This window comes from Misgurnus anguillicaudatus, unplaced genomic scaffold (genome assembly GCF_027580225.2).
Source record: "Misgurnus anguillicaudatus unplaced genomic scaffold, ASM2758022v2 HiC_scaffold_33, whole genome shotgun sequence".
Lineage (NCBI taxonomy): Eukaryota > Metazoa > Chordata > Actinopteri > Cypriniformes > Cobitidae > Misgurnus > Misgurnus anguillicaudatus.
The window spans coordinates 8,320,340-8,336,599 of record NW_027395283.1 but is presented as its reverse complement, the minus strand read 5'-3'; the positions used below and the strand labels follow the sequence as shown (position 1 = coordinate 8,336,599).

The 16,260-nt window shown below is 34.7% G+C and overlaps 1 protein-coding gene and 1 long non-coding RNA gene across 12 annotated transcripts in view; one reads left to right on the top strand and one right to left on the bottom strand.

Annotated features, from left to right (window-relative positions):
• Positions 1 to 2,305, bottom strand: part of LOC129439017 (protein NLRC3) — a 93,510-nt gene extending 91,205 nt beyond the window's left edge. The window contains exon 1 of the mRNA XM_073865815.1: positions 2,161 to 2,305. The gene's annotated coding sequence lies outside the window, so the exon portion shown is untranslated. The remainder of the gene's footprint in view (positions 1 to 2,160) is intronic.
• Positions 2,306 to 3,301: 996 nt separating this feature from the next.
• LOC129444342 (uncharacterized) lies at positions 3,302 to 11,758 on the top strand. Of its 11 annotated transcripts, none has more exons than XR_012368660.1 (8): positions 3,302 to 3,910; positions 4,847 to 4,954; positions 5,375 to 6,759; positions 7,540 to 7,612; positions 9,535 to 9,681; positions 10,372 to 10,407; positions 10,611 to 10,654; positions 11,591 to 11,758. It is a non-coding gene; the product is annotated as an uncharacterized lncRNA (long non-coding RNA). The 11 variants fall into 11 exon arrangements; XR_012368661.1 differs by lacking the exon at positions 3,302 to 3,910 and adding an exon at positions 3,985 to 4,258 and having other exon boundaries at positions 4,847 to 4,936; XR_012368658.1 differs by lacking the exon at positions 3,302 to 3,910 and adding an exon at positions 3,986 to 4,258.
• Positions 11,759 to 16,260: the final 4,502 nt, after the last annotated feature.

Here is a 16,260-nt window from a genome sequence, read left to right as displayed (position 1 = left end):
TCAAAACTAGTTATTTCCTAGCAATAGTCAAAACAAGATATTTCCTAACAAATCTGTTTATACAAAGTTGTTTTTTTGCCATGTAGCTCTTTTGTTTTGTTTTCTTTTGTTTTTATGTTTTTGCAGAGATATATGACGGCGGCCTTCAAGAAATTCACTGAAAATTCAGGCCAATGGTCATTTTTAATTATTACACTGAAGGGTATGAGCAAAATTAATACAAAACGAAATGTTATTTGCTGTGTTGATTTTCTATTCTGATTCACAATTCAGATCCATTATTCCATCCATGATAAGAAATCACAGTAATCTTAATTCGGCAGTAACTCTAGCACATACATACGATAAGATGCCTAATATTTCCAATTGTTGGGTATGTATGTAAATCTTTTCTTAAAATATCTGCATATACACCAGGACTTCTGAACGCCAGTTTAAAAGCAATGACATGGAAAAAGACTATGTTACAACCGAGGATATGGTTGTTTGGAGGGTCTTGGTGGGAAAAACTGTTGAAAATATTTGTTCCAATATTATCTGATATTTTTTGTGATATGTATGTGTTTGACTTGTGTGATACAATGTATTTCAAGAATGACAAAAGAAAATGATTCAATATGTATTTACTGATGCATACTTTATGGGTATTATTGCAGACAGAGAAGACTATAAATTTGTTGTTTAGAAAAACTACTAAAGCCTATGATGATACTATGTAGAAAAATTTCACTTTGTCTATTGATGAAGGTTTAATCCTAAAGTGCCTAAGCAGGTAACGGGTTACAACCCGAAGTAAAGACATTATAAATGATAAACAGGAGGGAATGTTGGAGAAAATGTATTTTCTTATTACATATTATGTATTTCTTATTACATATTTGAATGTTTTATGTTATCATTTATGAATGTATAATCCTTGGTTTAGATCATATTAAGTCTGTCTAGCTACTTAGAAGACTGCCAAGGTAAAATAGTGCGTACAATGTTCTTTTGTTATCATATGACCTTTGGTAAACTGCATCATCAAACTGCATCATCAAGTTACTATCTTGTTTTTGGTAAAATGTAGTCAATACTATTTCTCTAGACTTAGCAAAATGTGTGATGTTGTTGCAATTATAAAAGTCTGTGAGGTTCGACCTTCGGAATGAACCGGGGTGGACCAAGTGATTACATTTCAAATAAAAACTCTCCTGCAGGAAGACCAATTCGAGAGACAGTTGAGATGTTTCCTGATGAAACGTCTCAATCTGGGTTCTCCCTGCAGAATATTGTAACCACATTCGTGGTCTGAGTTTGTCTTGTTTTTGTTAAGGTTCGTAAATATTTTAAACCTGACAGAGTGTATTTAGAGTATTTCAAAAACTTAAATATTTAAGCAAAATCATGCTTATCACCATAGTAAATGATTTTGCCATACTTTCGGTCTGATGTTGGCAATGGCAATGTCCATGTTAGATGCATGAAAATCACGTGACACCCTGTTGACCGAGCTCCCCCCAAGAAGTAAACACAGGAGAAGAAGTGGCGCTGCTTCTCTTAAAGCCATTTGTGAGGAAATGTCTCTCTATGTTTATTCAAGCCTTTAAAGCACGAGTAGAGTAACAGTGATACGATGACACGTTTTGTGGTATCACACAATTGATGTGAACTTAGATAAACATGCCATTTACGTAAGAAGCTATTTCAGGCCCTGTAGAGATTTAGTGTAATTTCCATGCTTTTTTATTTAGCTACTTCGCCATTTTAAATGTAGCCTACACATCTCTCATATTTGTGTTATTGACCTTTCAGTAATAAAAAAAGTCTTAAGATTATTGTGAGAGTATTTTTGTATTTTCAAAATACGAATTAGTTGTATTTTATTTAAATACATTTTTCACCTCAGTATTTTGTATTTTATTTTGTTACATTTCATGCGCCAGTATGTAGTTTGTAACGAAATAGATTTTGATGCTCTTAAACACAACTACACAACATTACCTCACATTAACAAAATATTAACACAAATTAAGTTAAGAGTCACAAACAGCGCAAAACATTCAATAAACAACGCTAATATTAAGATGTGTTATACATTTATGAAAACTGTCAATTAAATAATAAATCTAGCAACTGAAAAGGAATAAGTGAAAAGCGTCTCGTGACAACTGAACTTACAATCTGACTGAATTCACATTCTCATAAATCCTCCAACTTTAACATCAACTACGCAAGCGACAATAACTGGTAATCCGTTAGATGATCGGTGTGGTGAGGAATCAACTCAGCCCATCCCTATAAGATGGAGAATGGAAAAGTTAAACGCGAAACTTTTTACTTTCACTTTAAACCTATGACGTCACCGACAAGACTTTTTATTGAATATTAACAAGAACACAATATAGTGTACAAACAGGAGTACATATAACCATAGGCTATATTTCAGGGGTAATATGAAAACAAAATAAAAAACAAGAGAGGAAGAGAAAAATACAAATAAAAAGGAAAGCAATTAACATGAAAAAAAATATATTTTTTAAACAACCGAATAGTCTTTCTTCCTTTCAATTTTTAGCTTTTTGATATTGTCTCTAAATATATTTTAATTTCTATTTTAAATTCTTCAAATATTGGCATTTTTTCATTCCATTTGACTTTGTGAATATAATAACGGGCAATTATAATCAAATCAAGCATAAACAGAATATTATTATCACCATCAAACGAAAAACATTTTAGCATAATATCAATTTCTTCAAAGCTAACAGGCTTCATAACTTTTCTTTGTGAGTAAATACGCTCTTTCCAAAATAAAAAGGTTTGACAATCCCAAAATAAATGATATGGGGAAATTTTACAAAAGACACAAATATCTTCTATATTCACTTTAAAACGCTGTACCATAAGTGACTTAACTGGGTAAACTTAAAGAAAAATTGTATATGAAACTTCTTACACTTTATTTGTGATGCATGTGGTGTCATCCCAATTTTATTCCAATCAAGACATTTTTTAAATAGGCTAAAGAATTCCAACGAGTATTAACCATACCTGTCAAGTATCCCGTTTTGGCCGGGAAAGTCCCGTATTTTACCCTTCTTTCCCGCCGTCCTCCCGTATTAGTATTTTCCCGTAAATCTCCCGTATTTTAACCTGCGTTATTACAAAAATAATAATGCCCGGGCGGAGTAATAAAAAAACATTCCCAATCCCAAATCGCTAAAGATCCACTGATTCCGCTAATCCACCTCGTGTTTTCCCACCCGCTCCGCAGCATCTCTGTGTGCACTCTCTGCCTGGAGAGCTATGGAATTATATTTGTGTCAAATTAAATGAACGCAACTTTTGCAAAAACAAACAAAAATATACATTGATAAAAGAAAAAAACACTCTGAAAATAAAAACAATCAACTAACTAGCAAAGAAATTAACATCATCTTTAAATATACTGCATTCTTTGTTTATGGTTTTCTAAGTTTCACTTTCACTAAACATAGTTTTGAATGTGCTGCAAGTGTTTTCGTTTTTGCTTTCCAAGTTTTCGTTTGCGCTTCGCAAATTTACGTTCCCCATTTTGACACAAACCTCTCGTGAGGGGCGGGCTTAACAGCAGTTCGCTCTTATTGGCTTTTGAGATTTTGATTGACAGCTCATTGAACCGGAACCCCGGAACAGAAGGTGGCGGTAGTGCACCAATAAGCTGGATGCCAACCGCTGTTAAAAATAACAAGAAGAAGACGACGATCGGACGCTGTTTTTCAACGGAGCTGCAAGTTGTCTAAACAAACGGTAATAAGAATATATTAAAGAACATTATGAATAAAACACGGATATTTTACACATCAGCAGAAGAATAACAATAGTTCAAGATGAGTAATCGGGAGGCTCACGGTCCGGAGCAATAACACCATCCTCCTCGCAGCCTGAGGTAAGTTTGTAATAACTATCAAAATAAATAGAATAACCCCACTACTAAGTTTTATTAATGTGAAGACTGCAACAGTTGTGTTAAACTGTATATGAATGGAATTGCGTTTCTCAAAGCAGAGCAAAGATCGTTACGTAACAGGCCATTTGTTCCATAGTCTACTTTGGCACATATGTTAGGCTTACAATGGATATGTGAAACGCAAAGATAATGATCTTTATTTAATTGTGGTTAGGAAAACAATTCTATCTTTGTTATTGTCCATACAAAAACAAATGTAAGATTTTAGCCTAATTCCGCTTTTCATTTTATATTACTTATCAGGACCAAAGAGTGTCATTTCTCCAGGTAGGCACTGAACCAGTTCATGTAGTTCTCTGTATATAAAATACCACTTTAAAGGGGCTTTGGTATATTTTGTAGGTGTTTTTAGTTGATGTTTTTATAACATTTGAAATGTAACAAGTTCAGCATAGAATTCATGTTAGCTATTCCTACAAGAACAAGTGTGAGAACATATTTTGCAGCGTATGTTAAGTTTAAATCAATTTTAATTCAAATCAATTAATCTTTAATGCACGTTTACAAAACCACCGTGCTACATAAGGTTAAAATGAAGCCTTGAAAGTGGTAGTCATGTTTGCTGTTACTGGTGGGACAGAAAGCTCTCTTTGAAAAGATAAAGATCTTTACTTGTGTTCAGAAGATGAACAAAAGTCTTAAGGGTTTGGAACGACTTGATGGTGAGTAAATGACGACAGAATTGTCTTATTTAGGTGCATATTTGCACCACATCTGGTGGTATTCAGCCTACCTGCCCTTAATGTTGAAATGCCACTAATTTGGTTTCCATAATACTTCACATGATGATTTACTATGGACAAACATTTTTTAAATAAGCTACGATTTGACCATACTTCTCTCTTTTTTTTTTAGAATTGAGCCTCTATGGTGTGATGTTTGGTCAGCTGTCTCTTGTACTATGAAGAACTGCAATGGAAGAAGAGACAGTGCTTGATTCGGCAGGTGATCTGCACCTATTTTGTAAGACCAGATTTAATTTTAGAATATTTATAAAGAATAAATGTTTTATTTTTCATCTTTTATTTTTATTCATAATTCTAGCTGGGTAGATGGCATGACATTAAACTATAAACAACAACAAAAACACTGTAATACATCCTTCTCCCGACACTTTTTTGCAAAGTCATTACTCATTATCATAGTAAGTAGTGTGCTGTCCCCTTCCCCTTAAAGCAAATGTGGTCTCAAGACTCATCCAATGCCATGTGTAAATAGGGCCTATGTTACATGAGATTGGAATGACATAAAGTAAATATCAGGATTTTATTCTTGACATTCATGTACTTGCATATAGTTACTTTGGCATTATGTAATTATGTGTCCTTAGAAATTTATCAAACTAAATTTGGTTAGCATTATAACACATTGTTTCTTTTTCAGATGGTGGAGCAACTTTTTCAAGAGGAAATTGTTGCCATTGTCACAGAGGATGATGGTGTGGTCGTGGTGCCAGAGATCTATTGTCCTTTGTCAGACCAAAAGCCTTTGATATCACCATTGAATGTCCAGGAGTTATACCAACAGACACTCAATGTCATCCAAAGACTGTGCTCCATTTAAATTGTAAAAGTCATTTTCAGGTTTGAAAGATGCAGAAGTTGGTTCACAGCTGTACTTTTCCTTTAAAACTATTTCCCACCTCTATGGAGACTATTCTCTGACTGCTGGGCTTCCCCTCTTATTGTGTTCAGATTCATATGCATCTGCAGGGTTATTCATGCCAACACTTTATAGCGTTGTGCTGATAATTTATCTTTATATATCATGCCTTCTCACTGCGTCTGTCATTTTTGTGTGAACTATCCCTTTAAGACTCTGTAAGCCACTCAGATGCATGTAAAATCATTAACAACTGTTAAACAGCATCTATAAATTATAAAAAAAGACATTACTATTGGGAGAAACATTTTGTCTAGACATTTGAGTTTATTTCAACCGACACCTGTAAAAGTAAGCATCATGTTGCACTGCTGTTTCCATTCTTTCTTTAAATTCATTTGCTTGGCCTTCGGTGCATGCATGTGTGATCAAACTCAGTTTTTTGAAGGCGTTTTTCTCTGACAGAAGCAGGTGCCTGTCAACCACTGCATGGAACAGAAAGTGCTGCCTCGTCCTGAGTTTCGCCGTCTAGGGCAGTAAAATAAACAATAAGCATTTAATGACATCACTACATATAGCACAATAATCATTCAACACAAATACTTTAAAATGTATAACTTGTTTGTAACTAATTGTTGCTTTAGAAAACCAGTTTACAAGGTTGACATTAGAACCAACACATCCTCACTCCCAACTCGTAACATATTGACGCTTGGTCAGGAGCCCTTTGCGTCAATACTATACGCACAGGGTACCCCTTTAGCGTTATTTTTTGACGTCCTGGGTTTCCCAATGACTTCTATAGGAACGCCTGCGGCGTTGACATTTGACGTGTTAAGCACGGGTAAAATGAGAACAAAAATAGGAATAAAATAAGCATAAAAATAAAGAATTTGCTACAATAAATTAGTTATGGCAGGGATTGTCATACTGTTTTTAATGTGCTGCGATTATGTTTGGTTATTCAATGATTAATCATTGCAAACGCAATGCAATGCAATTAACATTTTACATTATATTTATTTAATTGTTTGTTTGTTTATTTATTTATTGGTTGGTTGGTTGGTTTATTGATAGATTTTTATTTTATTTTTTTTATTAATAAATCCAACAATTACTACCGCTGACGTCACTGTAAGGCGCGATCCATTGCGATTTTACACTTGGTAAGTAGAACAGACATCAATATAGACGGGAACAATCCTTAAATTTGCGTAGTAATAATCGTTCAATCACGGTAAAATTTTGTGTTTAGAACCTTTAGAAGTGTCTCACGGCATTTCGTGATTTGGTCACGAAATGTAATCTATTTATTCGTGGCAGGAACACGTTTATTTCGTTATTTTCGTAATTCCAGCACGTTTTTTAAACTAATGTATTTCAATTGGATGGATCTTTCGTGCATATAGCACGATTTTTTCTGCCAGTCGGGCTGCAGTAGGGAAGCTAAACATTTATTCACAAGATCTTATCAAGACTGCAATATATAAGAATAAATAGGAATCGGCAACAATTAACGATCTATGCCAGCGCAAGTCAATATTTATCTGGTCATTTTCAACTGGTTTTTAATGTTAAAAGTCCCTCGCAGTCAACAGCTGTTTCCGGTGAGTTCTCAACTGCAGGATCAATAGCATTCAGCAGTGAGTTTAACAACGCTCAAATGTGGGTAAAATAACATTCAGAGAGGAGTTTTATTAAAACAGCGTTCAACTGCATGTAAGACAACCTTTTAGAGGTGAGTTTAACAACGCTCCACGGCGCGTGAGATTAAGTATTTTAAGCGTTTTCTGATCATGTATTGCTTATTAGACGTGATGCATGCTGGGTGTTAAATAATTTTTATCAAATGATCGTTGATGTTAATAAATATAGATCTAAATATACATTTTACTTGTGTTCGATTAATTAATAAGTTGTTTAATTATTAATTTGTTTATTTAAAGTCCTGTAATAACTGTGACGTCATCGAATGAGACGAAGGTCCATGGCTGTTTCAACTCGGAAGTTGAGATGAAGGTAATTCTTACATTTACAGAGCAAAAAAATTTTAATCGTAACAATAAGTTGTGTTTGGAACATTATAATGTATACGGTAGCAATCTTAGGATGGTAAATAATAGAAGTCATTAAAAATAACTTCGTTGCACCACATATGCAGTAGGCTAATAGCAAAATAGCTATAATTCATTCTGTCGCAAATAAGGTAACTAATCATGCAAGATTCAGGGAAATGCAAGATTTCAGTAGTGATATGTTACCTATATTACACTAGCTCGCAACTATTAAGCCAATTTTAGTCAACATAATCAGACGAAGAACAGTGTTGCCAGATTGGTTTGTTTTCCAGCCCAGTAATTATTTAAAATCCACACAAAATTATACAATAAACGGTCAGATATGATCTATAATAAAACAATACAACTTAATTCATAACAGCACCAATTGGGAATCATGTTTTAATATGAAATTATGAATAATTTAATTGCTCTTTCAGAGATTACATAGGAGCCTACAATTTACATTGCAACTGTAAAATTATTTTCCATTTCTGTCCTCTCCCTAATAATTTAAAAATTCCACCTGCCCAAACCCTTTTTATTGCACATAGTAGCCTACAACCCAAAACCAACCAAATGGGTGCAAAACTTCCCGTTTTACCAGACTGATGAAGAATACTGGTGAAAATGTAATATGTATTAATCTAAAAAGTTTTTTTCTCTCTCATCAGGTCCTTTTAGTATGTTTACCTTTGTATTTGTTTTGTCTGGTCATCTTTGTCTATCTGTTTGTATTTGTGCATATTTAGTCATGACAAGGCCCATATCTGGTAAGCAGGAAAACTTTCCATGTCTGCTTTGCAAGCTTGTCCACCAAAAAAAGTCAGGTCACTGGATAGCCAGTGGGGGAAATCTGTCCTTAAAAGCAGAAATGCTGGGCGTATAATTAATTCTGCCTGTATTGCAGTAAGTGAAAGTGTTCATATTTCAAATGAAGTGCGCATGTTTTTCACATAATATAAGACTAGCACTAGGGATGCACCGATACCACTTTTTAGGAATATGAGTACGAGTATTTGCATTTTAGTACTTGCTGATACCGATACCGAGTACTTAATAATAATAATAATAAAAAACATGATTTAAATTTACAGGTAACAGCTTTAGTCATGTACTTTAACAAAAAAAACAAGGGACTAGTTTTACAGTTTGTTGTAAACTCTGCCTCTTTGGACAACACAAGAGGCATTAACCCCTTACACGCTGCTCAAACATAGACATTTCTCAGACCGTGGTATCGATCCATGGTATGGGGGGACTTTTAACGAGTACTTTAGAAAATGTGGTATTGAGGCCGATACCAGTATTGGTATCGGTGCATCCCTAACCAATATGGTCTGGCTTTTACAAACATAGGCTTATTTCATACATGGAAGAATCCATATTTAGCTAAATTGTGTTGAAGAGTATCAATAAGTTGTGTTCGCTGTCAAGTATTAAGAAAGTTATAATGTCAATGGGAGAATGAGTCTGGAATTAACCATTGATTGTATCCACCTTATTTTTGATGTAAATGTTTGTGCCGCCATCTTTATGGTATCGTATTGCAAGGGACACGAGTGTGCTGTTTTGACTGTCTTTTTAATGTTTATTATGAAATTCAGGAAGACCGGTATAATTTTTACAGTTAGGGGTTGCCATAAAAGCTGATACAAACACAGTAAATCTCTACAAAACATAATATGTTGTGTATGTATGTGGCACACGTGCACTCATGATCTTTATCCACACATCCATCCAGTAAAACCTTTCATAGTGCTAGTGAACAATAAACACAATAATTGTTCAAAAACAACTTCGAAAATAAGGTTACAGTTCAAAAGTCATATGTTTTATAAAAGAATCTTTTATGGTTACAGCTCATTTACTTTTTCATTTCAGGTGCGGAAACTTGAGGCTGTCGGATACAAGTCAATTGTATTTACTGGGAAACGGGATAAAAAGGACCTGCCGGAGAGCCTCGCCGTGGAGCTGCCAGAGAGCATCGTCATGGAACGGCCGGAGAATCTCAACAAGGAGTCTGAGGCTGTATTTGCATTAAATCTTGTTCCTCTGTCCTCTAGACTCTCTCCAACCTCTCTTGCTCCTATTACTTTTACAACTATTTTCCTCCACTTTCTTTCCCACCTCCTCTGACATGCTCACTATCACGTCTTTGCCTTTTCAAACTATACCATAAAGGGTTCCCCAAATCTAACCCTGGAGGGCCGGAGCACTGCAGAGTTAAGCTCCAACCCTGATCAAACACACCTGATCAAGGTCTTCATGATCACTAGAAAATCACAGGTGGGTAAAATTTATTAGGGCTGGACCTAAACTCTGTAGTGCTCCGGCCCTCCAGGGTAAGATTTTGGGAACCCTGGAATAAAGGGTAACTTTTTTCCTATTACATCTTACTCCACAATTTGCTCCTAGTCAAATCTATCTTCATGTATATTGAATTCATTTACCTAACCAGGTAATTGTTAGCCAGTTCACAGTGTTTTAGAGGCCATTGTCCAAGGGCTGTGGTCAATATAAATTCCTGACTTAAGCTAAGAGGTCTTTGGGAATACCAACCCAATACATTTTGGTTGATTGACAAAAACAAGCACAAATTCATTTGACACTACTGGAAAGAACTGTATATCACTTGACATAAATAGGGACTCATGTGATTGTTACAAAGCATGGCATTCATGTCTTATTAAAATGTACTTTTTCTCTTCATCATTTCAGGTTGTCGATAAAATAACTGGGGAATTGATAAATAAGGTAAAATATTATTTATTAAGCTGAGTGCTGCTTGTCTCAGTGACTGATTCTGACCTTTCAAAGATAATGTCCAGTAATTGCTTAAAGAGTTAAAATAATCTGTGTGTGTGTGTGTGTGTGTGTGTGTGTGTGTGTGTGTGTGTGTGTGTGTGTGTGTGTGTGTGTGTGTGTGTGTGTGTGTGTGTGTGTGTGTGTGTGTGTAGGGGAAAGCTGAATTGGAAGTTCACTGGTGACCGTGCTCTGTGTGGTAAGTTATGTTTTATTATCTTGTTACGTTTATTCCATTGCAATGCAGATTAGTGTGGAATGTGGAATGCTTGAAAGACTATTCCAGAATTTTGTAGATAAATGAGAGATTGATCTACCTTATATCTATTTAGAATATTCTTTTAACATCTTGGAATTTGTGATTGAAGTGGATACACTCAGGGTTCTCACGGTTCATGGAATTTCTGGAATATTATGGAATTTTATAAGTCTTTTACAGACATTGAAAGTCAGTCATGGAATATCAGAGATTTTTGTTTGTTGCTTTAAATTTCAGTTTCCATTCATGAAAATGTACTTCGCTTGTTAACTTGTGACGTAAGGAATAACATTTTTCAGGTCCAAGCCTCAGCTGACTACAATTTATTCTGATCATACATTTTGTTATTTATTAACCTAGCAGGACATCCACCCAATGCATTACAATAGTAGGAGTGATTAATAGGATCAAAATGCAGACACTATCCCGAACTGCCAGATCTGGAACACATGAAAACATGCAGTAATTGTTTAACTTACTCCACTTATATAAAATAGCTTAGTTACCTTAACAAATAGGATAATATCCTTAACTCACTAATGACAACTTAATAATTCAGTTATCAACCACATTTTTGGAGTCATCACTACATTTGGAGGTGCATCCCAGCAAGACCCACATATGTTTTGTTTTGGTGCTGGTTTGCTGGTGACCACCAGCATAGACCAGCATGGAAATGATGCTTGTCTATGCTGTTTTTTTTTCAGCAGTGATGGCTTTCAATATAAAAGAACTGTATGGATATTTTAATTAAAAGTAACTACTACTTTAACAACAGACACCAGAAAATGTGGAGAAAAATCTGCCAGTTAAGTACAAGTACCTCACATTTGTACTATGTGTTCTTATGACATTATCTGCACTTTGATATTACAGTGGCAAAACCTGGGATGACACATGGGAGACTGCCAGCGAATTCCAACACAAGTCCCACATCCCAACCAGCTTTCAGCATGACGGCCTACACCTTTTTATTATCAAGCACCTTTCAATTCTTTTTGATTGTCTTTGCTTGCTGTTCTTTATTAAAGTTTTTGCACAGTACCCAGTCTCTTTTAGTGTTTTTTGTTTTTATGTTTTGAATTTTGTATTTTAAAAACTCTGTATTTGTCATGAACTACACAGCAGACAAGAGGTGTCCCATGCAAGATCATAAGGTAGAGAGTTAGTGCTGTTTGTCATAATGAAATTCCCAAAGGCTTTATATTTAAAGAGTTTTGGAGTGCAGTTTTAGTACAGGTAAGTCTACTTGAACTATGATATGCCAGCCAGGAATAAGTACCACAAAAACTATTTAGCTATTTAAATCCCCCTTAAATTTGTAGTCCTGATTGAAATGTCCAATTACAATATTAGATAAGAGTAACTTTAACATTTATAATTGTTATTAAAAATTTGTTATTTACTTACATTTATTCAGAGTAAAATAATAAAATTTAGTCATATTCAAACATATTTTATATTTGGCTATACAAAAAGCATCTTTTTTATATCAGCCTGCATGCTACAATAACTTAATTTTATTTTCTAAACAAACGTGAAACATTTTGAAATATTGTATTATTTATTTCATATACAGTATATAGATCTGCAACAATTATATCATATTATTTACCTTCAATTTTATATCAATGAAACCAATTATTTGCTTAGATTACTGAGAAAACTTTTTGTTGTGTGTGTTTGTGCGTGTATAATAAATATACACATTCATAATCGTACCTACAGTGATTTACAGCCGTGCTGATCATTACATCCAGGAAGGACGTGCACGTGATTACCATATATAGACATGTGTGACGTTTCATTGGCGTTAGCAGTACACGCTGTGATTGGACTAACTATAATTCAAAATTAATAAGTGATCCGTTTTGCAAACTTTGTTTTGCTGTGGTTATGACGTTAGTTATACTGTCAGTTGTTGTTAGGTATTGCTATGTTAAAAGAGATTACCCGTTTATCGAGATCCCAACCCTAACCCTATAGTGTACTACACCCTTCTATGAACTACAATTAACAGCGCCATGTTTCCCCGTCCCATCGATAGAATGACAATGGCTTATGGGCAATGTAGTTTAAACACGTTTAGTAATGAAACTAAATAAATACAATCTTTAATGAACAAAATGGCATGTAAATGTGTTCATCATACAAACCCCTATGGCATATTTAAGAGTTAGAATGAAATTTGGTATTTTATTGTGATTACTTTTTAAAATGCTTTTTTAACAGCTTTCCGTGCATGTCAGGAATCTCTGTTCAACATTATTTAGTAAACATATCAAAAAAAGTTGTCCTAACAACTTTTCTCTTTAATAAACTAATCAGACTTTGCTTTACAGCCATTTGAAATTTGCATTATTTTTACATTTCCATGGGCTGTTACTGGGCCCCTGGGAGAGGGAGGATAGTAAAACCTACACAGATCTACCCTCTTCATCATGGATAACAATCTGTGCTGAGTAACATTTTTATCTGAACAATATTTTTATTTCCCACATTTTCCAAATTCATATCTTGATTGTGTTAACTTTTGCTGATAATGTCATTAACATAGGAATTGTTGTAACATCATGTGACAAAGATACATTTAATAAATAACACAGAAAGCAAATTTAATTCTAATTTTGAAAATAATGAGTCCATATCATAATGATTTTCAGGATGAAATTTTTATACAGCACACTACAGTTCAACCCAAACACACAACCCAAAAATATATACCTTGATAAAAGCTGTGAACAGTTGAAATTTTTTTTATAAATATTTATTTATAAAAAAAATAAATGTTTGAACATGACTTTGCATGCAGATGACTTAAATTATCAGCAAATTAGTCAATTCCTTTATTTCTCCCAATCAAATAGTTTCTTCCGAGGCATTTTGTTTATATCAATATTTTATAAGCTTTCGCATGTGAAGTTTTTCCCAATCTTAATGGCAGTGGAATATTAATAGAAAGTCGGATGAGAAGAAATACCTAAAATCTCTAATGTAATACAGTGGTTGAGAGTTGGGGACATCCAAGCACTTTTGGCTTTATCATTTAAAAGATATTAAAAGTTAGATTAATCATTTCTTTGCACATTTAACACACACATCTCTTGTTACCCCATAGGTGGTGTTTATTTTATCAAACAGAGGGTTTGATGTAACACCTGCTAAAAATAGTTTAAACAAATAATAAAATACAATTCTGTCTATATACTAAAGGTGGATGTTGTTTATATATATGCCTATAATAGATGAATGTGTGGATATCTATCCATCCATGATCCTTCATCTAACCATAATTGTATTATGCATCAATGCAAATAGATTTTTTAAAAGGGCTGCACAATTAAGACAAAAAATTATAATTGTGAGTTATTTCCCCTGATATTGTATTAACAGTTATCACTTTGATTAATAGTATTTACATTGTTTTCATTTAATTATCATTGTATACCTGACTTTGTTACAACTAACCCCGCTGTGTAAAAATGTTTTCAATCCCAGCTATCAGTTACTAGGAGTTGCTAAAATGTTTTAGTGATTCAAATAATATAAGGTTGGATTTGGTGACTTACACACCCAACTCAGAAATTGAAAAACCATAAAACACTTACTTCCATGCCTCCAAAACACTCTTTGTTCAATATATTAAACAAATTCATGTTCTGTTAGAAAAAGACCAGAAGCACAGATTGTCTGGCCCTGTATAAAAATATGTAACTGTGTTACAATCAATCCCATGTTTGTTTGTGCCCCGCTCACTTTAATTGTTGCACTTAATTTCCACCACTGACTAGTTGTAGAAGCATATTGTACATGTATACAGTACATGTCTATTATGTGAATAAAGAGGCTACATAAGGTTATGAAAAGTAGATTTTATTAATTGCTTTATATTGACAGTTAGAAATCTTTGTCCAGAATAATGGAAGGTATCACAGTCTTGTGGATTACAGACTATCACCAGAATTGTCAAAGTCACTGTCGTACTCATCAACTTCTATACAAGAAGTTGATGTTCTCGGCTCCCGACAAAACTTGTAGGTAACAGTCTCTTGCTTGGCGAATCTTAAAAGAGGAACACAATAACTTTAATCAGAAACTTAATAAACAGACATCATTGTTGTGTACAGTATATTTATTAGGGCTGCCCCTATAAGACAACAAAATGTTTGCTGGTCAGAAGAGTCATTGTTTGTCATCAATTAGACAATCACAGATAGCAAGAAACAAAAAACAAATGTTTAATGCACAGCTTCAAACACTGCTAACACACAATTTAAAACATCTAAAACAAACTCTACTGACGTCATTACCTTCTGATATCGGCGAGTATTTGAGATGGCTAAATTGTTAAACGTTTGCTGATGTCAGTGCATGGCCATGAGAGTCAGCATGTCTGCGCGTCCTGCAAACAGAAAATATGATGTCAACATATTCCCCCTATTTATTATATAACTAGTGGAGTATTACACCTGCTAGTGCAGTTGTTTTACCTGCTTTTGAAATGTGTTTTGTGGTCACTGGAATCCTAGAGAGGAAGACATTGCACTGTTCCACCTCCTCTCCTAGTGTTAATCCACAACCATCCTGATATGCCATACTCCATTTCACCTGGTTAAAATAAATAAAAAGATCCAGATGTTTGCCGATGTTCAATTAGTTTTCTATTGCATAGCAACGTTTTCTTACCTCACATTTAAAATCATGGGCTTTGGCATGAAATACTTCATGTTAAAGGAATGGCTTCATGTTAAAGGAACTTGGGGGGTGTGATTGCTCGCAGCACCTGAGAAGCCCCATGGTGAGGAGCAGCGAGTTCGCTCGCCATACATTCACACGAGACAGAAGCGTTAACACTTGACGAAAAGCTTGTTTGAAACGTGGCCAAGACAATCACCGTGGCCGCAACACATGCTCCGGTCTACCATAAACTTAATTGGCTGGCTCTGCCTAGGATATTTGCATAAGACAATCTGATTGGCTGACGCACACTTTGCCGCTTGAAAAGTTGAGAAATGTTCAACTTCTACAGCGAGCATCGTCACCCATTAAAAGTGAATGGTAAGCGTAAACTCTTCTGCCCTGTGTGAATGTAAAGTCAGATTGAGCTAATCACTCTGCCCAAGTAGCAGTGCTTCGTCTTCTGAGAATATAGTTCCCAGTATGAATATGGTTAAAAGAACGCTGTGTCTCATATGACCTTGTTATTTGTACACGCTGTAACTATACATATCACAACATATAAATAGGAAAACGTTGGCGATATTTTGTCACTTATTGGGAGCAGTATGCTAGCTGGAGCCATTTCCTTCCAGTCTTTGTGCTAAGCTAAGCTAGCGGTGGGTGCATCAGACAGAGTTACAGCATGCACAGAAATGAAAAGGGTATGTATGGACTTATCTAACTCTGGGGGATACAGTGAATAAGCTAAAATCCCAAAAAGTCTGTGTGTTCCTTTCAAAAAGTGCTGGAGCTCTGAACAGTTTTTTGCAACTCTTTGAAGGTAGGGCCAATATTTGCAGGTTACATCCATAAAAAAGTCATATGTC